At 42.6% G+C, this 21766-nt stretch overlaps 1 long non-coding RNA gene across 2 annotated transcripts in view; it reads right to left on the bottom strand.

Annotated features, from left to right (window-relative positions):
- Nucleotides 1–1456: 1456 nt before the first annotated feature.
- Nucleotides 1457–21766, bottom strand: part of LOC123795375 (uncharacterized) — a 318410-nt gene continuing 298100 nt past the window's right edge. For both annotated transcript variants that reach the window (XR_006780475.2, XR_015726248.1), the window contains 2 exons: nucleotides 12448–12594; nucleotides 1457–8122 (listed from right to left, as the gene is read on the bottom strand). This is a non-coding gene — a long non-coding RNA (uncharacterized LOC123795375). The remainder of the gene's footprint in view (nucleotides 8123–12447; nucleotides 12595–21766) is intronic.

Here is a 21766-nt window from a genome sequence, read left to right as displayed (position 1 = left end):
TCACATTCCAAAAGTTCTCTTTTCATAAGTTACCTAGAAATAGTATTTGTCACTTGCAACCAAACAAATTAGATGCCCAATAAAGAAAAAAAAAAGTATTACTGATTTGGGAGAATAGAAGAAGTAACCAAAAAGGTTAATTGATGGCACAGAGAAGTTAGAAGAGCTCATTTTGTTAGCATATATTCTAAATTCAGAATAGTTGATGTCAGATATTCTAAATAACAACGCCATTGACTTACATTGGTTGGTGTGCGTGCGTGTGTGTGTGTGTGTGTGTGTGTGTGGGTGCTTATTATGGGATAGACATGTATAGACATGTGTACACATTGTCTCATCTAAAGCTCATAGGAACCTGTGGAGTAGGTATCATCATCACCCTGGTGTCTTATGAGGACGACATTAAAGCTCAGAGAGCTTTTAAATAAGTTGTTTATAGGACCAGCTACATAATTTGTAGGGCCTAGTATAAAATAAAAATGCAGGGCCCCCTATTGAGAAATTATTATGAATTTCAAAATGACAGAGCACCTGGGTGGCTCAGTCAGCCAATTGTCTTCCTTCGGCTCAGGTCATGATCCTGGAGTCCTGGGATCAAGCCCCATGTTGGGCTCCCTGGTCAGTGGGTGCTTGCTTCTCCTTCTCTCTCTGCCCCGCTACCTGGCTCGTGCTCTCTCTGGCATGCTGTCTCTCTCTCTCAAAAAAATAAACAAAATCTTTTTTTAAAAAATTTCAAAATAGCAACAGCAGAACATTAAGTTCAGAGTCCTTCTGGGCTGGTTCTCCCCCTATAACTGCACAGGTCACATGCCCGTAAGGTTGGCCCAGCTTGCTTAAGCGAGTAAGTGGCAGAGCTGAGACTTAGAACTCATTAATCCAGAAGTCCATAGTCTCATTTTATAAGTAACCCTACAATGGGAGTGCCCCAGATCAAAATGGTACTGCCACCCACTCCAGATCATTCAGACTGGCTAGGCATTGCCCTCAGCCTCTACCCCATAGAGCAGCTAAGATACTCAAATGGAAGGCTGGTAATGACAAGGCCCTCAGAGATGCCTATGGAAAAGTCACTAATCTAGGGCAGTAGTGACAAGTCTTGTTGTCCTCTGCCTGCCTCCTGGCTTTTCAATTAAGACCCCACCCTTTGAGAGAGTTCTAGGCCCATTAGAGAAAATGTGGAAGAGGGTGATCAGGGTGGTGAAGGAGCTACACACAAGGGTTTATGAAATTGGAAGTGGTTAGCCCGTAGACCAGAAGAATCACAGTTGCCATCAACTCTCCTCCCTGCTGAGACAGAAGCTCTGTGAGAAGTGGGCTCTCCCCTGCTCACCCCAAGTATCTGGAACAGTGCCTAGGACCTAGTTAATGCTCAATAAAAAGTAAATGAAGCAATTAATTAAACTGTTTACTGAATGCCTGTCAAGTAGAAGAGGAATTAGACGTGTTTTTTTCCCAAGGAGGAACATTGGTTCCAATGCAGTTGATGGGTTTTGACTCTTGGATATGGGAAAGTTCTGCATCCCCAGGATGGAACAGGCTGCCAGGTCCCCTTCAAAAGAGGGACTCCAGTGTGGACATGTGACCAGGGTATTCCCCAAATGCATTTCCTAGAATACCAGAAAATAGCAAAGAGGTTTCTACTCCTAAGTAATTTCCAACTGATTGATGGTGGCAGCTACCTGGGCTTCTGTGGAAAAACTGCTCACAGGGAAGCTCAGTGAGCAATACTGCTGTTCTTGAGACATCTCTCTAAACCTTAATGCCTGTGACTCCATGACCTTGTACATTTTATCCAACCCAGAACTCTTGGGTAAGGCTAACTTCGATGCCCCGATTGATGTAAGGCCAAGAATGGAAACGAAGTTCACCAGAGCTCATCTCTGTGTGTAGCCAGACCAATCTGCAACTCTCCTGCTTTCAGGAGAATTTTCTACCCTAATTGGGACAGTTGTTTGAAACACATTGTCATTTAATTTGATTAAATCTACAGTTGTGGGGGTTTTGAGGGTTCTTTGGGTTTTTTGTTTTGTTTTTTCAGTTTTGGGCTTATATTTCAGTTTTGGGCTGTCTCTATAATATCCAAACCTACTGGGCAATGCTGGATGTCAGATTCACCACGCTTACAGACATCTGCGGGGAGAGAACTCTGAATAAATCTGTCTAAATAGTGATGATGAATTACATTACTTCATAGTGATGTTAACCTTTGGAGGCAAAAGTCCAGACAGGTTGAGGAATAGAAAATGAGGACATAAGTGGGGGGACAATTCCATTAGCTGTAATCAAAAGAAAAGGCCAAGAGGGGATTAAAATCTATAGTGTGTTCAAAAAGGGCAGAGACTAAACCACTCCAACTTTGAAGGGGAAAGATTATATATTTGCCATTGTTTCCTGTTTCTTCCACCAAAAGAGTTTATTAATTTACACTTAAGACTCTGCCTGCCTCAGTTAGCAAGAGTTTTTAAAATGAATAATAGACTTACTTATGTAAAACCAAGGAAAAAAAAATCTACCAGTACAATTCTCATCTCCTCTAACCCATATTTTGTAACTTTATTTAGATCGGGGATTTTAAACCTGGAGATCCAAACACTCCATTTTAAAAGATAAAATCCAGAAGGTCACTACAACTTTATTAGAATTTTAGATTATGTATATACATTATATATATATATATAATGTATATATTATATATATATATATTTTTTCCTCCCCCATGTCAAATGATTCAAAGTTGTTTAAGACTGTTAAAGAGAGGGGCGCCTGGGTGGCACAGTCGTTAAGCGTCTGCCTTTGGCTCAGGGCGTGATCCCAGAGTTCTGGGATCGAGCCCCACATCAGGCTCCTCCGCCTGGAGCCTGCTTCTTCCTCTCCCACTCCCCCTGCTTGTGTTCCCTCTCTCGCTGGCTGTCTCTCTCTGTCAAATAAATGAATAAAATCTTTAAAAAAAAAAAAAGATTATTAAAGAGAGTCTCTGATTGCACTTCTAGAAAAAAATACTAAGAAATTCTAGATAGACTACCTCATTTTTGAGGTATCCTCTTTTCTGGATTCAGGTATTCATCAAATGTTGAGCCATAACTAAACACTATTCTATTTTAACTAAATGCTTCCTCATTTAACCCTCCTTGGAGGTAGGGAACATTGCCTGCAGCTCACCTTTTTCTTTCTTATAGAAAACAGACTCTGTGCATTTGAATAATAATCATCGCCACCATCTACTGAATACCTCTGATGTGCTCACTGTTTTTACATCTCATTTAATCTTACAACAGTCTTCTGAGGTAAATGTTATTTTCTGCCCATTTCTACAATGATGAAGTCAATGATCCAGAAAGTTAAACAACTTGTCCAAGCATATTTAAGTTGGTATATGAAACATGGGTTTGAGCCCAGGCCTCATTTCCAATCCTGTTCGTTGGGCACTGCACCCCCCTGCTTTTGCCTGATAGCCCGGGGTACTTGCAGCCGGGCACCCTTAGCCAAGCCGTGGGACATACCACCCAGCAGGGGCTCCCCGGCCCCCCCAGCGTTCGATTTCTCACTGACCTCACCTCTTAACCAGTCACGCCAGCTTCCCTTCCGTGGACGCACATTTTCAGAAGAGGGAATACACGTCACCAAACAGGAGCAACATAAAAACACCCGATAACTTTCCACTCTGGAAATCGTTCCCAGGCTCCCGAAGCTGTGTCTGTAAGTGCTTGTGTGTTTCCTGTGAGACTCTCTCACGAGAGAGTCCTCTTCTGCCTTATGGGGACTCCCGGGAGCTCGGTGACTAGGGCGGGGATCGCTCTTCTGGGTGCAGATCAAGCAAGACAGCAACCAGGGACTGACGGTGTCGCACAGAAGAGAGCTCCTCGCCCGTATTTCTGATCCTCCAGGGACCCACCCCTTCTCCAAGGAACCTCTCTGCCTGGACGCTGGATGTCATTGGCACTGCCAGGCAGCTCCCCACCGCAGTCAGAACAGCCAGTGACGAGGCGGGTGGGAAACATTTCACGTAGCAATGTCCCCCCACTCGCGCATGCAAGCTTTGATTTGCTGATCTGCGATGTGCCAGAGGCTTCCGAGGTGCCGTAGGTAGAGTTCCTCCTCAGGAGTGTTAGGGGGGCCACATGCGACATCATAGTTACAGTAAGCGTGTAGCAAGAGCTAAACGAGTGCTATTTTTCAAGGAATATGAAAGCAGAGAAAAGGTAGCAATAAACCCTCCTGGGGGTGTTCAGGAAATCTTCACAGAGGAAGTCACATTTAAGCATGGTTCTGAAAGAAGAGTGGGAATTTTCCGAGAGGAAAACAAAATGGGGGTAAAGGTGTTTCAGAAAGGTCTGGCACAGAGGCTGCACAGTTACAGTGTGCTGGGCGAACACCGTGGTTTAGGTCTGGCTGCGATGGAGAGGTACCGGACCCCTGAGTCTGAGTCCGAGTCTGGTGCGAGACCGTGAAGGCCTGTGCAGGTCCAAGGTCTTGACGCTCTCTTGTCTGTAGGACACCATTCTCTTCTCAATTACTTAATATTTTACAGCATTTCCCCCTAATTATAGTAGAAACGTGAGTGGGAAATAGAAGTTTGAAAGGACTCAGGACAGAAAAGAGAAGGAAATGACTGTTTCAGTAACACAGTGTCCAAAGATAGAAACTATTAAACAGAGCTGTACCAATAATTTCAGCTTTAATTAAAGACATGTGGGACAAAGGACTGTGTACACAATGTGAAGAAAACAAATTACACCAAAGAAAATGCTTTGTTTTTTCTTCTTTTACTTTTTTTTCCTTTTCTTTTCTTTTTTTAACATTTCCAGAAGAACTTCGGAGAAGACATTAGGAGCTGGGAAAGTGTAGTTAATGAGTGTCTGTTCTGTGTTATTGTTGCACAACATTGAATTCTTTGTAATCCTTAGTTCATACTATACTCTTATCATTTTAATAATGAGTAACACTCATCATTAACAGTAAAATAATCTATTGTTGCACCTGCCATGGAACCTGAGAACTAGGACGTTGGTGCTTCCCCGTGTGTTCCTCTTCCCTTCCCCCTCTAGCCCCATCCCAAATAACCACTTTCCAAGCTCTCCAACTTGCAAAGTGCGTTCCCTTCCTTTGATGGACAGTATTTAAAAAATGGACAGTTTGTACCCGCACACATTTGTATTTATTATATTACAAAGACTCAGTCACTCGGATGCATATAGCTTTGGTTAATTCCTTTCCCAAGGAATTATATTGTGCATGCAGTATATGGTGTCCATACACCACTATGTATTCACCTATTCTGCTGTCGAGGGGCCGGTGGGAGTGGGGGTGGGGATTTGGGTTTTTCCCTGATTACCTACTCTATGAAGAACTCTGTAATTTTTTCCCATCTCCAATTTCAAATCTCCCCCCAACTCTGTGAACTGGATATTATTAGCTTTACTATATGGGTGAGAACATGGAGACTCAGAGAGGGTAAGAAACTTCCCTGCCATCACATGGCCACTCAGCAGCAGAGCCCAAGTTTAACTTTAACCCGGTTCTCTGTGTATCCAAAGCCTGCAGTATCACTTCTTCCCTTCCTTGGAGGCCCAGTTTTTCCTCTCGATCCGGTGTGTTCCAGGCTCAAGAGACTCCCCCCCCCCAGCTCACTTTTGGTTTTTCTGAGCCTATTTTATGAGTCACTGCTGGGGTGAAGAGGGGATTTCCTGAGATGCCCCTGCCAGGGGATGTAAAAACAACCTGCTCCCCCAAGCAATTCCATGGGTAATAGTCAGCTGCACTGAAAACTTCGGGACCAGCCAGCTGGGTGGGGCAGCACTGACCTAGTGATCTGCAGGAATGAGTTTCCTCCTTTTCCACCATGTGTGTCCTCAAATAGGTAATAAAAAAATAATAATAATAATCCTTTACTTGGGAACAGAGCTGTACCATTTCCAAAGCTCTCTCTCTGAGTTAGGAAAGTAAGTATTATTAGCCCCATTTTGCAGATCAGGAAACCAGGTGTCAGGGAGATTGTGATTCAGCTGATAAGGGGTGTCTTGGAAAACGGGACTCGAGGCCAGAGTATGTTTTTTCTACACACACATCTCCTACTTAAATGAAAGCTATCACACGGTGATAGAGACTTTAAGAGCATCTGAACACCTGATATTCAGGACATTCCCCAACACAATCTTCACTACCAAGAGTCCCTTTCTTTCCAAAGGAAAAATACCCAGTCAGCTCTCTAACCACATACTGTCTGCAAACCACAGATTTTGCTAAATGACAGCCACAATACAGAAAGAGGCGGGTGACAACATGATGTGGTTTGAAGGTGCCAGGACAGAACCCTCCCTTTCGGTCTCTTTCCACGGTCTGCCACAGACAGCGAAGCCTCACTGCTCCTCCCCTGCTGCCTCCCTGTTTTGCACCTCAAAAGTGTGAGATCTAGCGTAGGTTGCATTAAGAAAAGTGACTGACAACTTAGACCAAGTGTTAGCTGTGTGTTCTTTCCATATCACACTGGGACACTGTCCAACAGGCTTACCCCAGGATTGTTTAATTCTCTCTTGTTTGGTACATCATGGACTATTGTTTAAGGCCCAGATTCTGTGAAGAAACATACCAACATATAGACTCCTTTTTCGAGCGCAGATGAAAATGATTTTTGTTTGGAAGAAAAATAACCCCAAAGATTATGGTTTTATTGCCCTGTAGGACATTAACCAGTTTTGTCTTATTTAGACATTCTTTCTTCAGCACACATAAATACGTTCTGCCTTACATATTTTTTTTAATGATTTTAACTAATCAGTTGGTTTCTTCGTTAAGGATTTTGATTAATCTTGTACGTGTGTTCCCTTTATAATTGCTTCTATTTTTCAGAAATTATACTTAGACAAGCCTAGTGTTTAATGCCAAAATGAGAGTTTCCAATTATTATTACTGCATAACAAATTATTCTAAAATTAGTCATGTAAAACAGCATCCATTTCATTTACTCACAGTGTGGGTTGGCACTTGGGGAAGGGCTTGCTGGGAAGTTGTTGTCCGGGGTCTCTCCTATGGTTACGGTCAGCTATCTGCAGCGGCCGTAGGCGTCCATAGGCTTCATTGGGCTGGATGTCCAAGATGGCTCATTTTCGTGGGTACAGTTGATGCTGGCTGCTGGCTAGCAGCTCAGCCAGGCTATCAACAGGAGCCCCTGTAAACAGCCTCTAGAGCAGGTTAGTCTCAGGGAGTCAGACTTCTTAGACAGTGGCTGGCTTATCTCAGGACAAGCATCCCAAGAAAATCAACAGAGTCCATACTGGCACTTCTGTGGCACCTCACTGGTTAAAATAGAGCCATGGAGAAGGAACATATACCCCACCTCTTTTTGGGATGAGTGTCAAAGAATTTTTGGACTATGTTTTAAAAAGTCACATGGGGAACCACTTTGAAGCTTATAGTGGGAAGGAACACTCACATCTGAGTTATTACATTATCAAAAAGATAGTTGGGGACAGAGAGGGCAAGAGCGGGTAGGAGAAATAGAGGTAAGGGAGCCAGAAAGGAGAGTTTGTGCTACTTGAGGTTAAAAAGTGATTGGAGTCTTTGTTCATTCAGCATCATGGGAGGGGGGAAGAAAGAGACACATATTAGAGGTAATTCAAATTAAAAATTGAAAAGATTTGGTAGCAGATTGGTTAAGGCTTGCCTTATTAGCTCTGTAATAAAGAGTCTGACCCCATTTTCATTATTATTTTTAAAAAGCATTTGGCTGCTGACAGCTTTTAAGCCTCACTCTCCCTCTGCTCCTTCTTCCCCACAACCAGGGAAGCTGATAAGAAAGCCCAGTACTCCCTCCTTTGGCACCCATGGGAAGTTTAAACCATGCATGGAAACTCTCACCCCAGCCCCACCCGACCACCATAAAAACCCCAGCCAACTCTCCTGTTCCTGCTCTCTCAAGCCATTTTTTGATGTGCTTGGAAGCCACCCTGCTCTCCCCAGAAAGTCTCATTGTACGAATAAGAAACCTTTTATAATTACCCCCTTAGCACATGTATGCCGTCATCATTCTTGACATGCCAACCACAGTCTGGGTGGGGGTCCATCCTGCACCTTTAGAGTGATGATGACGAGTTCCCAGTCACACCGTCTGTAGTCATTTTGGTTTCTGAATAGAAAAATGATAATAGTTAGCATTTATTGCTTTCTATCCAACAGGCACTGTGCTGGCACTTCTTCTGTTTGAACTCATTTAATCTGCACAAGAGACCTCTGAGATGGTACTGTTATTATCCCCATTTTACAGATGGGGAAGTGGGCCAGAGGAGAGCAACCAGTGGAGGGGAGGGATTGACCAAGATAGTCAGATTGACCAGACTTGAAGTGTGGTTGAGAAGCTGGTGGCCCCACTGACTAAGAGAAAGAAACTTGGAGAGGGTCCACCTCTATGGGAAGTTATGCTCAGTTTCAGGCAGGTTTAATTTCTGATGAAAGGGGGTATATAAATGAAGACATCCTTTGGCATTTAGAGATAGGAGTTTATTCAATAGAAAATATATTGGGCACCATTTAAGTGTCAGACTCTAGATAGGTCCCCAACAGAGCTCTGGTTCAGGGAACAGAAACTGTAGAGTCACCAACATCCTGGACACTAGAGCTGAGATTTGGATGCCAAGAGAAGGAGAGAAGCCTAGGGCTGTGAACTCACATTCAGAGCAATGGGAGAAAGAGGAAGAGCCAGCAAACCAGACAGAGAAAGGACAGATCCCCTGAGTAGGTGGGTCTGAAAATTTTTTTAAGAAGCTGCCATTTCAAAATCAGACAAAGCCTGGAAGCCAGTGGAGTCAGTCATATTTCTTTGATTTGGAAGTGTCTCTTCACTTGATGGCCCTTTTTAGTTATGCAGACAGAAGGCAAATGGGCACCCACTGCCAGAGGGAATGCTAGAGCAAAGCACTTTATTTTTGCCTTTAAGAGGCTGCCCTCCCTTGCTACTCAAAGAGCGTCACTTAGGTGGAAGTAGGAAAATTTGTAAAGAGACCCCAACGGCATGGGGATCTGGACTCCCTTTAAGATGTTCAACTTTATTACATCTTTCCAACAATCAGAGATGGCCCCAACTGAAGTCTCCTGGCAAAAAGGACACCAAGGGTTCCTGAAAAGGGATTCCCCATGAGGAAATCTCTGAACTGATTATCCAGGTTGAATATCAGCATTTAGGCGGCGCAAAGGAAGGGTCATTTCCATCAAGTGTGTGGCCTGTGGTTCCGCTGATGGGAACACTTTGAGCACAGTTAGGAGGACAAACGTGCAGCAGCCTTGGCCGAGAATAACACTGGCAGAGTAGCACTGCCCTTCCTTAAATCTCTGCAGCTTCAAAAGTGTCTAAAACAGCTAGAATGTCACTGAGTCAGGAAGTGAGGGTGAAGGTAACCGGCCAGGACCAGACCGTGATGATGAGCTCCTGCAGCCGTGTCAGAGGCTAGAGCCACTGAATGTGAAAATGCGACATTATTTGTAGCCCAAGTTGATGAAGCAGGCCATGCAGTTATGAGGACAAAAAAGGCATAATCTTCACAATCTTGCTACCATTCTTTGAATTCTCATTATGCACCTTGTCTTGCAGTATTCCTGTACCTGAAAGGTGCTTAATATATGGTAACTGATCAATAACATTCTTATTAATCTCAGTATATTATTGGTTCTGGTGGTTAAAGCACTAACTTTGACTCGGTGGTCAAAACAGTCCTGGTAGAATAATCAAGTAACGATGCCGACAGCCACCTGCCTTTCCAATCTCATTCCTCAAGTAAACCGGGAACAGTGCAAGAAGAGCTATTGTTTGAGATAAGGAAGGAAAGGCTGCTGCCAAAGGCATCATCACAACCAAATGGCAAGTGGTGACGATTCTTCTTCCTGCAGCTGGAACCTTGACGGGAGAGGGGAGGTACAGTCCTCACCCTCTAGGGACCATTATTAACTGGGTCCCTGATTAGCAGCAGGAGGTGGCTTTGTTTGCTTATTTTTACCCTGAACACACAGCCCAACTCTGGGGACTCTGCCAAGGGAAAAAATAATTACTTGTAGACGGGGGCAATCTGGCCAATCTGTGGATTTGGGAGGGGGGACTTCCTTATTGTGGACGTCTGTCCTCCTCTTCCTCATTTTTCTCCTCTGTCTTCCCTATCTTACCTCCTCCTCCTCCTCCTCCTTGACTTCTCTCCATCCCAAACACAAACGCCACATTTCCTAAATTCCCACCCACATGACCTGGGGAACATTTCCTCATCCCACAGATGTACCACCCAGCATGGCTCTGTGTGTAAGCAGTTTTGGGAAACCCAGGACACCAGACACCTACCCTTCCTAGAAATTCACAGGGCAACTCACCATGCCCAGAACTCTGGGAAATCCTGTGGTCAAGGCACCATTTAACTCTCTTGAACCCGGGGCTTCCTAATCTCCTTTGCTCACAAACACAATCATATTTAATTACTTTTTCACAACGCTTATTCATATTTCTCAACACTGGGATTCGATTAGGGCAATCCAGGAAGAGGGGAAAGTATAAGGACACAGAGGTATGAAACAATTTTGTTGGACCGGGCAATGTGGAAGGAGTGCTGGGGGAAAATATTAAAGAATTGTGTTAGGGCTCATGTGCCTAAAGAACGGGGTGCAGAGAAAGGCTCATAAGGCTCATCATAAGGAATCGGTTTCATGGAGGTCCCTAAAAATTCTAGTATGAAAGCAAGTAAGGAGGGCGCAGGCGAACTCCATTGCCCAGCTCACCATTGAGCCTCATATGCTTCCTTTCTATCTGGGGAGTGAATTGGAAGATGGTGATGGACATGCCCAGCAGGGAAATGAGGGAAGAGACCTGAGTCGTAAGCTGGGTGTTTTCATTTTATTCTCTTCAGTGCTTTCCAGCTTTTGTCTCATTGTGGCACACATAGGAAATTATTGTAGTTTTGGTTTTGTACAACACACTGCAGTAAATGGAGGAGGATGCTTGGTCCAGAAGAGGAGGGATCAGTATCTCAAGCACCCGGTAAGCCATTTGTGCCCTGATGTGGCTGGGAAGTGCGGCTCCAGGTGCTAGGGATTACCTGAAGAGTTTTGAGCATCTAAGTGATCTGATTAGGGTAGCATCAAGGGCTCTTGCGGGTTTTAGCTGAGACCCAGAAAAAGATCAGGAGCAGCTGGTCCGTCTAGTTCCACAAACTTGCCAGGGTCCTCCCACTACAGGATCTTGTGCATATGTTTTGCTTCTGCCTGGAGTTGTTCCCTCCAGCATTACTGGTCTCTACTTTGTCCTCCTCCTCATCCTTCTGCTCACAGCTCGAATATCACGTTTTCAAGGAAGCTGTCCCTCATTTCTCAAGATCAAGTCTCCTTGATCATAACTTCATATGTATTTTCTCCCATGCCACTAATTTTAATTGACATTTGTGCATTCATGTTATCATATGGGCTGCTCCCAGAGAGACCAGGTATTTGTCATACTACTTTCCCACCTGGAAAGCACACCCCACCCCGACTTCTCATAGTCATCCTTCAAGGTCCATCTTGGATTTCACTTCCCATCAATCTCCCCAGTTGAAAATACTTCTGCCCTTCTTCCTGGTATTCTATAAATATGATTTCTGCACATCTTCAGTAGCTTTGTAGAACAGACATTTAGGGATGTTTTGCCTACCACTGCTGTTTTCTGGGACTTGCCCCCTGGGTCCCCCAGGTCCTGTCACATAGTCACTGTGGGGCCTGCCAGCTTCATTCTCTGTGACTCCACCTGAGGCCCCAGCTCAGTAGAGAGCAGGGAGGATACCGGAGCCAACCAGTTCATTCTCTGGGATTTTAAGGTCTGGGTTAGAAAGGTTGCATCAACCTGTCTTATATACCTGACTTTCTAAGATGCAGCACCCTGGAGATGTGAATGGCTATGGTTTTGGTTTGTAGACAATTGGGGCTCCAGTGAAGAAGAAAAATGAAGCTGTACTCAGAGAGAAGCAGGGCCAAGATAATGTCCCAGCAGCACCGGAGTCTCTGTGGCCAATGGTTCCTGAACCCCAACTATATCCAACCCTCGCCTTGCCTTGGAGTTGTGACCTATCCGTGGATGCTTCCAGTCAATTCCACATAGCTTAATTTGAATGGCTTTCTGCCACTCTGTCGCCAAGAATACAAACAAATTCATATGTATAGACCACTCTTGAGAGCTTTTTGGGATGACATTCACGGCTTGCATCAAGGACAACCAGGATAGAGAAAGTTAAAACAGCAATGAAACATCACAGAGTTTAAATTATCGTTTCTAAAATATGTTTATCTGAAGTCTCCACTGGAACAGTACAGTACAATGGGAAGATTATAGGCTTTGGAATCAGATTTGGGTTTGAGGCCAACTATTTTTCCCAAGCAGAAATTGTGAGTCCAGGCAATTGACTGCACTACTCTGAGCCTTAACTGTCAAGTGGTGATACGAATACCTACCTTAAAGAGTTATTATCACATGGTGTCACGAATGATACATTAGAGGACTTGACATAGAATCTGGCTCACCACAGGTGCTCAGCATTCCACATTTCACTGGATCTAAGATACCATCAATCATCGTAGGCATCATGATTCTATGTACCACTGAGAAAGGAAAAGCTGATTAATCTATGACATGCAATTGCTTATATGAGACATTCTGATTTTGGGGGCTGTTAAACTACGAAAAGACATGTGCCTTAGAATCAAGGAAATGCAGTACATGTATCAAGCATAGGAGATCTGGGCAATAATGTCAGGTCCTGGTGATACAGGAGCGAACGAGACTGAGATTGCTTCTCGAGGTGCTAGGAGCTAATAATTAATACATTTCAGATTTTCCAAAGGACACTGAATCACCTTAGATGGTGAGCTCATCCCCCTTGCAAAGATGCCTCAGATCAAGGAGTAAAGCAGCAGAGAAATACTAGACTTTAATCCTCTTATATGTTGTTAGATCCTATAGCAGTTATATTTTCATGCTCTGCATACAATCCAAAACAAATTGTCTGCTTACAATTAAAATCCTGCTGAGTTTCCAAGAGTCCAGCCCCCAGGGAGCTATTTGAACCCCATGTCTTATCCACAATGACGCAATTCTACTTTTAAGGGACAATTAAGGGGTTTCCTTGTAAGTCAGGCCAAACTTTCTCCAAAATACATGAAGGAAGTGCCTGGAAAAGAAAACGTTTGAGACTTGTTTTCCTACTGTCACTTAAGAAGAACAATTTCCAAAAAGGACTGATTTTTAAAAAAATCAAACTTGGAAGGGCCTGTGCTTTATAGACCTTTACAGCCTTTTAGGAGAACAGAACAAAGTCCCTTAGGAAACTTAATGTAACAGTAACCAAATGTCCTTGTTAAGCAGCCATTTATTGGTCTATTAAATCTGATCTGAACTGTGATATTTTGTGGTAAATCTTTTCTCCAACATAAATTGCTCAGTATGGGCTTCTTACGGCATCTCCCCCTCTGGAGACAGCTTTTACATCTCCGAGAAAACACAAGGCTGTTTGCATCTTCCTGGGCAACTCCTGCAGGAGGGGAACTCTAAAAACATTTTCTTTATCTCATTTACTTAGGAAGACTTAAAAATGATTTTGGAGATAGTTCAGGCCCATTGCTTCATTTTATAGGTGAGGCAGGACCAACAATTAATTAATAAGTTCTAAGTATAATCAGGCACTGTCTTAGACCCTGGGAATGCAGAGATGAATAAAAGGCTTTCCTCTGCTCTCAAGGCACTAGCCATCCAGTGGGGAAGAGCGATCAGTAAGCTCAGTGGTAAGTGCTAGACAACTGAGGGAACCCCCTACAAACTAGGGCTGGCAGCTGGGAGAGGGGAGGAAAAGGATCTGTATTGGTTAAGTGCATTGTCAGGGTCCCTGCAGGGACCAGGACTCATACAGATGCTTTAAATGAAGAGATCGTGATGAAGGAACTACTTACAGAATGTGGGCAGAGCAAAGGGAGCAAACGGGGGATTATTTGGGGCACCCTGAGAATAGTAAGTGAGAAGCTCTTCTCTCCCCTAGGGTCAAAGGGATAAAAGGAAGAAACAGTGTATTAGAGTTTGGTAAGGACAGGCGGGAGAAGCAGCCTCTTGCCAGGAGCTGCAGTCATAGGGGGGTCATAGCGGCTGCCAGAAGAAAGGCGCCAAAGCAAAGAGCAGGGAAGAAATGCCTCTAATTTTCTAATTTTCCATTGGTGCTTCTTGTCGGCTGAATCCAACTGGAAGCCAGATTGCAAATGTGACATAACTTCAGAGTCGGCCTCCGGAAGCATAGAGCAAGGCGGAGAAGGGTCAGGGGGAGAGCACAAATGCAGACGAAGCAGCACATCTGGCATTTGCAATCTCTCAAGGTGCCTAGGTGTGCGTGTGTACACTTGTATGTGCGGGCACTCACACCCACACCATTCACTTACTTAGCAAACGCTTACCAATTACCTACCATGTAAATAATATCGATAAAAGCTGCTAGAAACAGTGTCTTGGTTTTAGAAGTGAAGGATAAACAAAATGAAGACCATCTTTACCTTTATGAGCCTTCTAGTCTCGTGAGAAACATGAATAAGTAAATAACCCATAAAGCATAATGAGTATTACATTAAGGAGAGGTCAGGAGGCCTTAGGAGTATACTGGGTGGGGAAGGAGGTAATCCAGTCTAGGGCCCATAGAATATTCCCCTGAGAAAGTGACATTTCAGAGACTTGGGGGTGGACAGAAGCCCTATTCACTCACCTACAGGCGTGAGTGGCAGCGAAAGGAATGTTTCTGGTGGAATGAACACATGTGCAAAGGCCCCGAGGCCACAGTGGGTGTCAAGTTCAAGGGTCTGAACGACGTCTAGTGTACTTGGAGCTTGGAGCATGAAGAGGAAGTGTTGAGAGGTGAAGCTGGTGTGGCAGATTGTTTGGGGCCAGATTTTGAAGTCTAAAGATGATGAGGAATCATCAAAAATCTTTGATTAGGATTTGCAGGTTTGAAGAGTCACACTCAGGTTGTATTTTTCTCTCAGTCATCCTGCTTTAAGGGGATACAGACATGGTAGTGCTCAAGACAAGTCTTGAGGACAGTAGGAGCCAGTCAACTGATAACAGTTGAGGATGGTGGCCCCGGCAGAAGGAAGAGCATGTGCAAAGGCTCAGAAGCAAAAGAAAGCAGAGCAGGACCCAGGAATTTGGCGAGTGATGAAGTGGTGGGGCAGGTGATGGGACAAGTGAGAGATGACTCTCTATTCCACCTATCCTGAATTTCAGGGCCACCAACCATCTTACCATCACTACGCATATGCTTTCATTTATCTTAGGTAAATACCTGGCATTGGAATTGCATATGTTCTCTGTGTCTTTGCTTGTGCTTGTTCCTCCGTCTGGAATCCCCGGTCCTACCATCTAAGAAAGTTGCTTCGCAGCAGTTGTGGAAATACTAAGAGTGCCAGGGCAAGATAAGAGGATGCACAGCCAGCAGTAGCTGAAGTTGGAGAGGGGGTGGGAAAGCAGAGCAAGGAGCAGGGCTCAGAAAGAAGGACCAGCACTGGGGGGGGGGGGGTGGTGGCAGTAATTTCAGAAGGGAATCTGTAAAACGAGGAGCTTGCAAAGCTGTTGAGTTTTAAGTCATGATACTCAGCTTTCTTCAGGGTCGTTCTGTGCTTCCCTTAAAGCTGCAAATCTTGGTGCTTGTTGCCAAACCAAATGATTAGTTCTTTCCCATTAATATTCAGTAATACCTGAACATATCCTGCTTCATTCCATCACCTGCCAGGTCCTCTCTCAGAACAGTGATTCAAATGTGAACTTGTACAAACCATTTGAATGGGATTTTGTGACCTGTATGAAAGAGCTTTCAAGTTAGCCTGGTGATGGGTATTAAGGAGGGCATGTATTGCGTGGAGCACTGGGTGTTATATGCAAACAATGAATTATGGAACACTGCATCAAAAACGAATGATGTACTGTATGGTGACTAATGTAACATAATAAAAAGAATTACAACAAAAACAAAAGGCCAAAAACATTAAGCCATGCTTAAATCCCTCCATTGTTAGAATAAAATCTAGGTGCTGATAAAAAAAAAAGAAAGAATGAACTTTCAAAATGTCAGTATTCCTTAATCTAGGAATTTCACTAATAATTAATAGCTAATACCACTGTGGTAGTTAATTTTATGTGTCAACCTGGCTGGGCCATCAGGCACTCAGATATTTGATCAAACACTACTCTGGGTGTTTCTGTGAGGATGTTTTTGGATGAGATTAGCATTTAAATTAACAGGCAGGTGTGGGTGGGCCTCATCCAATCAGTTGAAGGCCTGAATAGAACAAGACGCTTCCCTAAATTACAGAAAGCTTCTCCTGCCTAACTGCCTAAATGATGGGGCATTATTCCCCCCCCCCCCGACTTTGGATTTGAACTGAAACATCTATTTTTCTTGAGTCTTGAGCGTCCTAGTGTTTGGGCAGAAACTATCCCATTGGCTCTTCTGGGGCTCAAACTTACAGACTGCAGATCTTAGGGCTTGTCATCCACCACAACTGCATGAGCCAATTCCTTACAATCAATCCATCAGTCAATCATTATCAATCCACCTTCTATGGTTTTGTTTCTCTGGACAACCCTAATACAGCAACCAAATACTTACCATACACAGGCACTATTTTAAGTGATTTACATGTATTAGGACAGTTACATCTCACTAAACCCCCTGAAGTAGATACTATTATTTCCATTATTGATGAGGATAAAAATAAGAAAAGTAGAGGTGACATGCCACGTGCACACCTGGCATGTCAACTCTAGAAACATACAGAGCTGGAATTTAAACTGAGGCAGTCTGACTTCAGAATTAGTATGCTTCCCACCGTACCACATGGCCTCTCCAATCTATGTAGACAGGTTATGTGGGTTAAGATCTCTGCACAAAGATGTGCGTTGCCATATTACTTATCCTAGGGAATATTTTGATACTTTCTAAAGGTACAATTTATTCACAGTAAAGGTGCACACATCTTAAGTGTTTAGTTCAACTAATTTTTTCATATGTATGTAGACCCATGTAACTGCCACTCAGATCAAACTATAGACATTTCCAATACCCCAGCCATTTCCTGCTTGCCTCTTCCTTGTCAATAACCCATATGCAGAGGTAATCACTATCCAATTTCCATCAACATCATTTTGCCTGTTCAAGAACTTCATATAAATAGAACCATATAGTAAGTGTATTTTGTGATTGCTTTTCATGATGCTTCATGTTTGTAAAGTTCATCCATTTTTTTTGTATGTGTACATCAATTTGTTCGTTCTTATTACTGTGTCCTATTCTACTGTAGACATTTTTCACAATTTCCCAATCCATTCTCCTATTGATGGACATTTGTGTTGTTTCCAGTTGGGGACTGTTATGAATAAGTTGCTAAAATATTTTCTTACATGTCGTTAGCAGATATGTACCTTCATTTCTCTTAAGTAAATGCCAGTAAATTCCTGTTTCACTGTTTTAATTTATGCTGAAAAACAGTTTTCCAAAGTGCTTTAACTAGTTTACAATGACACCAGTAATGTATGAAAGTTCTAACTGCCCCACATCCTTGATAACACTTGATATAGCTAGGCTGATTAATTTTAGCTGTTCTGGTGAGTTTATAGTGATACTGTGGCTTATCTTGAAATTCCCCTATAGCTAATGAAATCAAACACTCATGTGTTTGGCCATTTGAGCAGTCTCTTTTGTGCAATACTCATTCAAATATTCTTGCCTTTGAAAAAAAATCAGGTTGTTTGTGCTTTTCTTATTGATTTTTAGAAGCAGTTCTTTACATATTATAGGTATGAATTATTTGTTGGATGTGTGTATTATACATAATGGCTTCTAGTCTGTGGCTTGCCTAGTCACTTTTTGATGAACAGAAATTCTTAACATTAATATAATATTATTTTTTTTCTTTTAAGCTGAGTTCTTGTGTCCTATTTAATATATCTTTCATATATCAAAGTCAAGAAGATATTCTTCAATATATTTTGCGTTTAGCTTGATTGTTTTAGTCCTCGCATTAGGTTTTTAATGCACTTTGAATTAGTTTTTGTGCATGCTGTGAGGTAGAGAACAAGGTTCATTTTTTCCATATGGATATTCAATTTGCCCTGCACCATTTATGGAAAAATTTGTCTTTTTCCTACTGAATTTGAGGGTTATAAATCAAGTGACCCAATACGTGGGCTTCTATTTCTGGACTCCATATTCTGTTTCAGTCAGTCTATTTTTCTAACTTAGCACCAATACTGTATTGCCTAATTATCATAACTTTATAATGAGTCTTGAAATTTGCTAAAGTCCTCCAATTTTGTTCTTCTTTTAAAAATTGCTTTGATGGATGCATTTTTAATTTTTAATATCAAAACAATAAAGAAATGGCATAAATTATAGTAAAGCCATAAAAATGCAATATTATACATCCATAAAGATCAAGTTTATAAAATTTTGAATGATGGGGCAAAATACATAAATAATACTGAGTGAAAACAGAAGGACATCAACTTGCAAAACCTGTATGATCTCAATTATGTAAATAAAAAATATAAGAAGACGATGAAAAGTAAATATGGTAGAACATCAACGGTGGCTCTCTCTTCAAAATGAAATTATAGATATGTTTCTGTCTTTTTTTTGTTTATTTGATCTCAGACCCATTCACCACTTCCTAAGATCTTTTTGTATTGTAGCAAGGTAAACCCCGCAAACTACATTTCCCATTTCTCACATATTCTGGCTCTTCGTCACTCTGTTAGGATTGGCCAGTGCAAGGCAACAGACAGAGGGTAGGGGTGCGAGGAGGAGAGAAGACAAGGGATTTCTGTACTCCTTTCTGCTTGCTCAGGTAGCATGGCCAGGGTGACTGTGAATTCTCAGTGGTTGGCAACCCCTTGGTAACCCCTCCCTCTAGGCGGCTCTGCATCTTAGCTCTGTTAACGCTACTTCTTTCCTTTGTCCTGCCATCCTTCAGGGTGACAGTGGGTTTCCTGCTAAGTCCTGGGTTACTTCTCCATCCCCTGTTTGCACCTGTAGCTCTCCCAAGACACATGAAATGAGTTTCTCGTATTCCATTTCCTCCCTTAAATTACTTGGTCTGGGTTCTATTTTTCTCACTAGACCTTGACTGACTTGGTAAATATTATTGACTTAATTGTATTTTCTACGTTTTTAGACATTTGTTAAACTGTACCTGGATGGCTGTTCTAATTTTTTTTTCCAGTTTTTACCCGAGATGCTAAAAAGGAGATCAAACATTTGGAAAATTAACTAAAAATTAGTGTCTACTGTGAATCAGGCACAAAGTTATCAATGAATTGGCCACAATGGTTGTACTAGATGCTACAGATACAAGAGCAACAGAAGATGCTGCAGTTGGACTGAGTGGTTATCTTACTTTACTTATTTACTTACTAATTTATTATTTACTTATTTTTATTACAAAAGGAGAGCACATACCGGGGCAGGGTGCAGAGGGAGAGGGAGAGAGAGAATCTTGAGCAGGCTCCATACCCAGTGCAGAGCCCAGCGTGGGGCTCAACATGGGGATCTGTCTCATGACCCTGAAATCATGACCTGAGATGAAATCAAGAGTCAGATGCTTCACCGACTGAGCCCTTGGACTGAGTCGCTATAAAGCCTCTTTTTTTTTTTCCAGGAAATTTATTTTATTTATTAAGTTTTTATTTTAATTCCAGTATAGTTAACATACAGTGTTATATTAAAGATCTTCTGATCTGGTATTCTTTGTCTCTCATTTCTATAACCACAGTGAGCAGAAAGTATATTGCAGAGGAAATGGAATATAGAATAAATGCATTTTTTTTGCAGAAATGATAGACAAAATTTGTTTGTACCCTATAATCATGTAGAAAGGGCAGGCCTGAATGTTGGCTCTTAGGAAGGAGTCCAGAGACAAGATAATGAGAGACACAGAGAGAGATACAGAGAGAGAGAGAGAGAATATGAATCTGGAGGGTTTTTCTGTTATTGGTTGAGCTCCTCTTTTGAGGGCAAAGCTGGAGAGAGCAGCCCCTTCTTCTCACTGAAGGTTACTTCCCTTCCTGTCAACATAAATCCCTTAAGGGTCATTGGCAGAGAAAACTGTCGTTGTTTTGTTTGTTTTTCAGAATTTGGGAAAGAAAAACTAAACTCTGTAGACCAACAGAAAAAAAGGCTCTGGGAGGTAGGCAGAGGCCAGGTTGGTGTTTCTTCAGAGAAACATATGGGGTCTCTGCACTCTCCGTGTTACACTTCTTTGGAATGACCAATGATCAGGACTTGGCTTCTCCCTTTCACAAGTCATTGCTCTCAGAGACAGCATGGTGATGTCTAACAAACTTAGGGTTTGGATTCAGAATACCCAAGTCTTGGTCTAGGCTCATGCTCACTGTCTCTCTCTCACATGCACACACTCGCACACACACCTGCACACACCCGCATGAACCCTGGCTGACGTGAGCAGTTATTCTGTGAACCTCATAGTTGGGGATAATCATACTCACCTGACAAAGTCCGTCTGTGAATTAACTCTGCTGCTGTTTGTGTCTTCATATTTCCTCATGTCCTTGTGAAGAGAGTCCCTACTCCTTGATATGACATGCACAGCCTGCATCCAGCACCTCATTTTCCACTCTCTGTTCATCTCACTCTTCTCTGGGTCCCCTGTGAGTGCCCCACCCCGAAGGATGTGTATATTCCTCCCTGCTCCAATTCCTTCATGCAAATACTTCTCTCTTCACACAAAGCCCCTCTGTCCATGATCTGGATAGCAAGCCTCTCCTCTTACTTGAAAATTCAACTTTTACTTCTTGGTGAAATGCTCCCTTGTTCCACAGGCTTAGTTAATTGCTCACTCTTTGTTAATCCATTTTGCCTGTGTAAACTTCCAATGTACTAACTGTAACTGTGTGTACATCTATCTTCCCGGAAGGAGTAAGATTTCCTGCAGTATAAATCTTTGTGTTCTCAGTGAGAAAACCCTGAATTGGTCCACAGCAAGTGATGAGCAAATGTAGTGAGTAAATAAATACAATTTCAAGTTTGGAGGTGAAACAGTTCTGGTGAAGTATCAGGGACTAGCAGAAAGATTGAAAATCCAGAGATGGATTCTGACCCCAATTTTATCTCAGCAAGTGACCTCCATCTCTCTGGGCCTTGGTTTCTCATCTTAAAGCAGAAACATGGAACTAAATGGTCTCCAAGATCCGTCTCAGCCATTCTGATGACCCTTCCCTTGTGAAATAGCAGAGATTCTAGCCCTTTGGCTAAGGGACCCACCTCCGAAGGCCATTAAAAATAACCACAAAGTGAAGCCTGAGGCAGACGGGTGTTGGAATAGTGGAAAGGGTGTTGAATTGGACAAGAAAATCTAGGTTCAAGTAAGTCTTGTCTCTACTACTTCCTATAATCTATGGGACTCTGCTCAGAGGAATAATATCTTTTCTGGAAACTATTTTTCTCATAGTGTGGGGGAGAATAAAGTCTTAGCAAAATATGTGTCAGGATTAAATTGGTAATACATTTTAAAAGTCTAACACTCTCTACCAAAAACAAAATATTGTTGTTTTGATTATTCTCTCTTACCAATTTTGGGCCTTAAGAGATCTACCATGAAAACCAGAGGAGCTTTTTGAGATGATTTCTTAAAAGGAATCATTGATATTAAATTACTGGCCAGGAATTCACACTCTGAATTTTGTAGTCAAAAGCTTTACAATGCTCACCCTACCATCTGCTTGATTGCT

Source organism: Ursus americanus, chromosome 12, assembly GCF_024610735.1.
Source record: "Ursus americanus isolate L20-20 chromosome 12, mUrsAme1.1.p, whole genome shotgun sequence".
NCBI classification, from domain to species: domain Eukaryota; kingdom Metazoa; phylum Chordata; class Mammalia; order Carnivora; family Ursidae; genus Ursus; species Ursus americanus.
The sequence above is the reverse complement of the archived record's forward strand: the minus strand, read 5'-3'. Positions and strand labels throughout refer to the sequence as shown.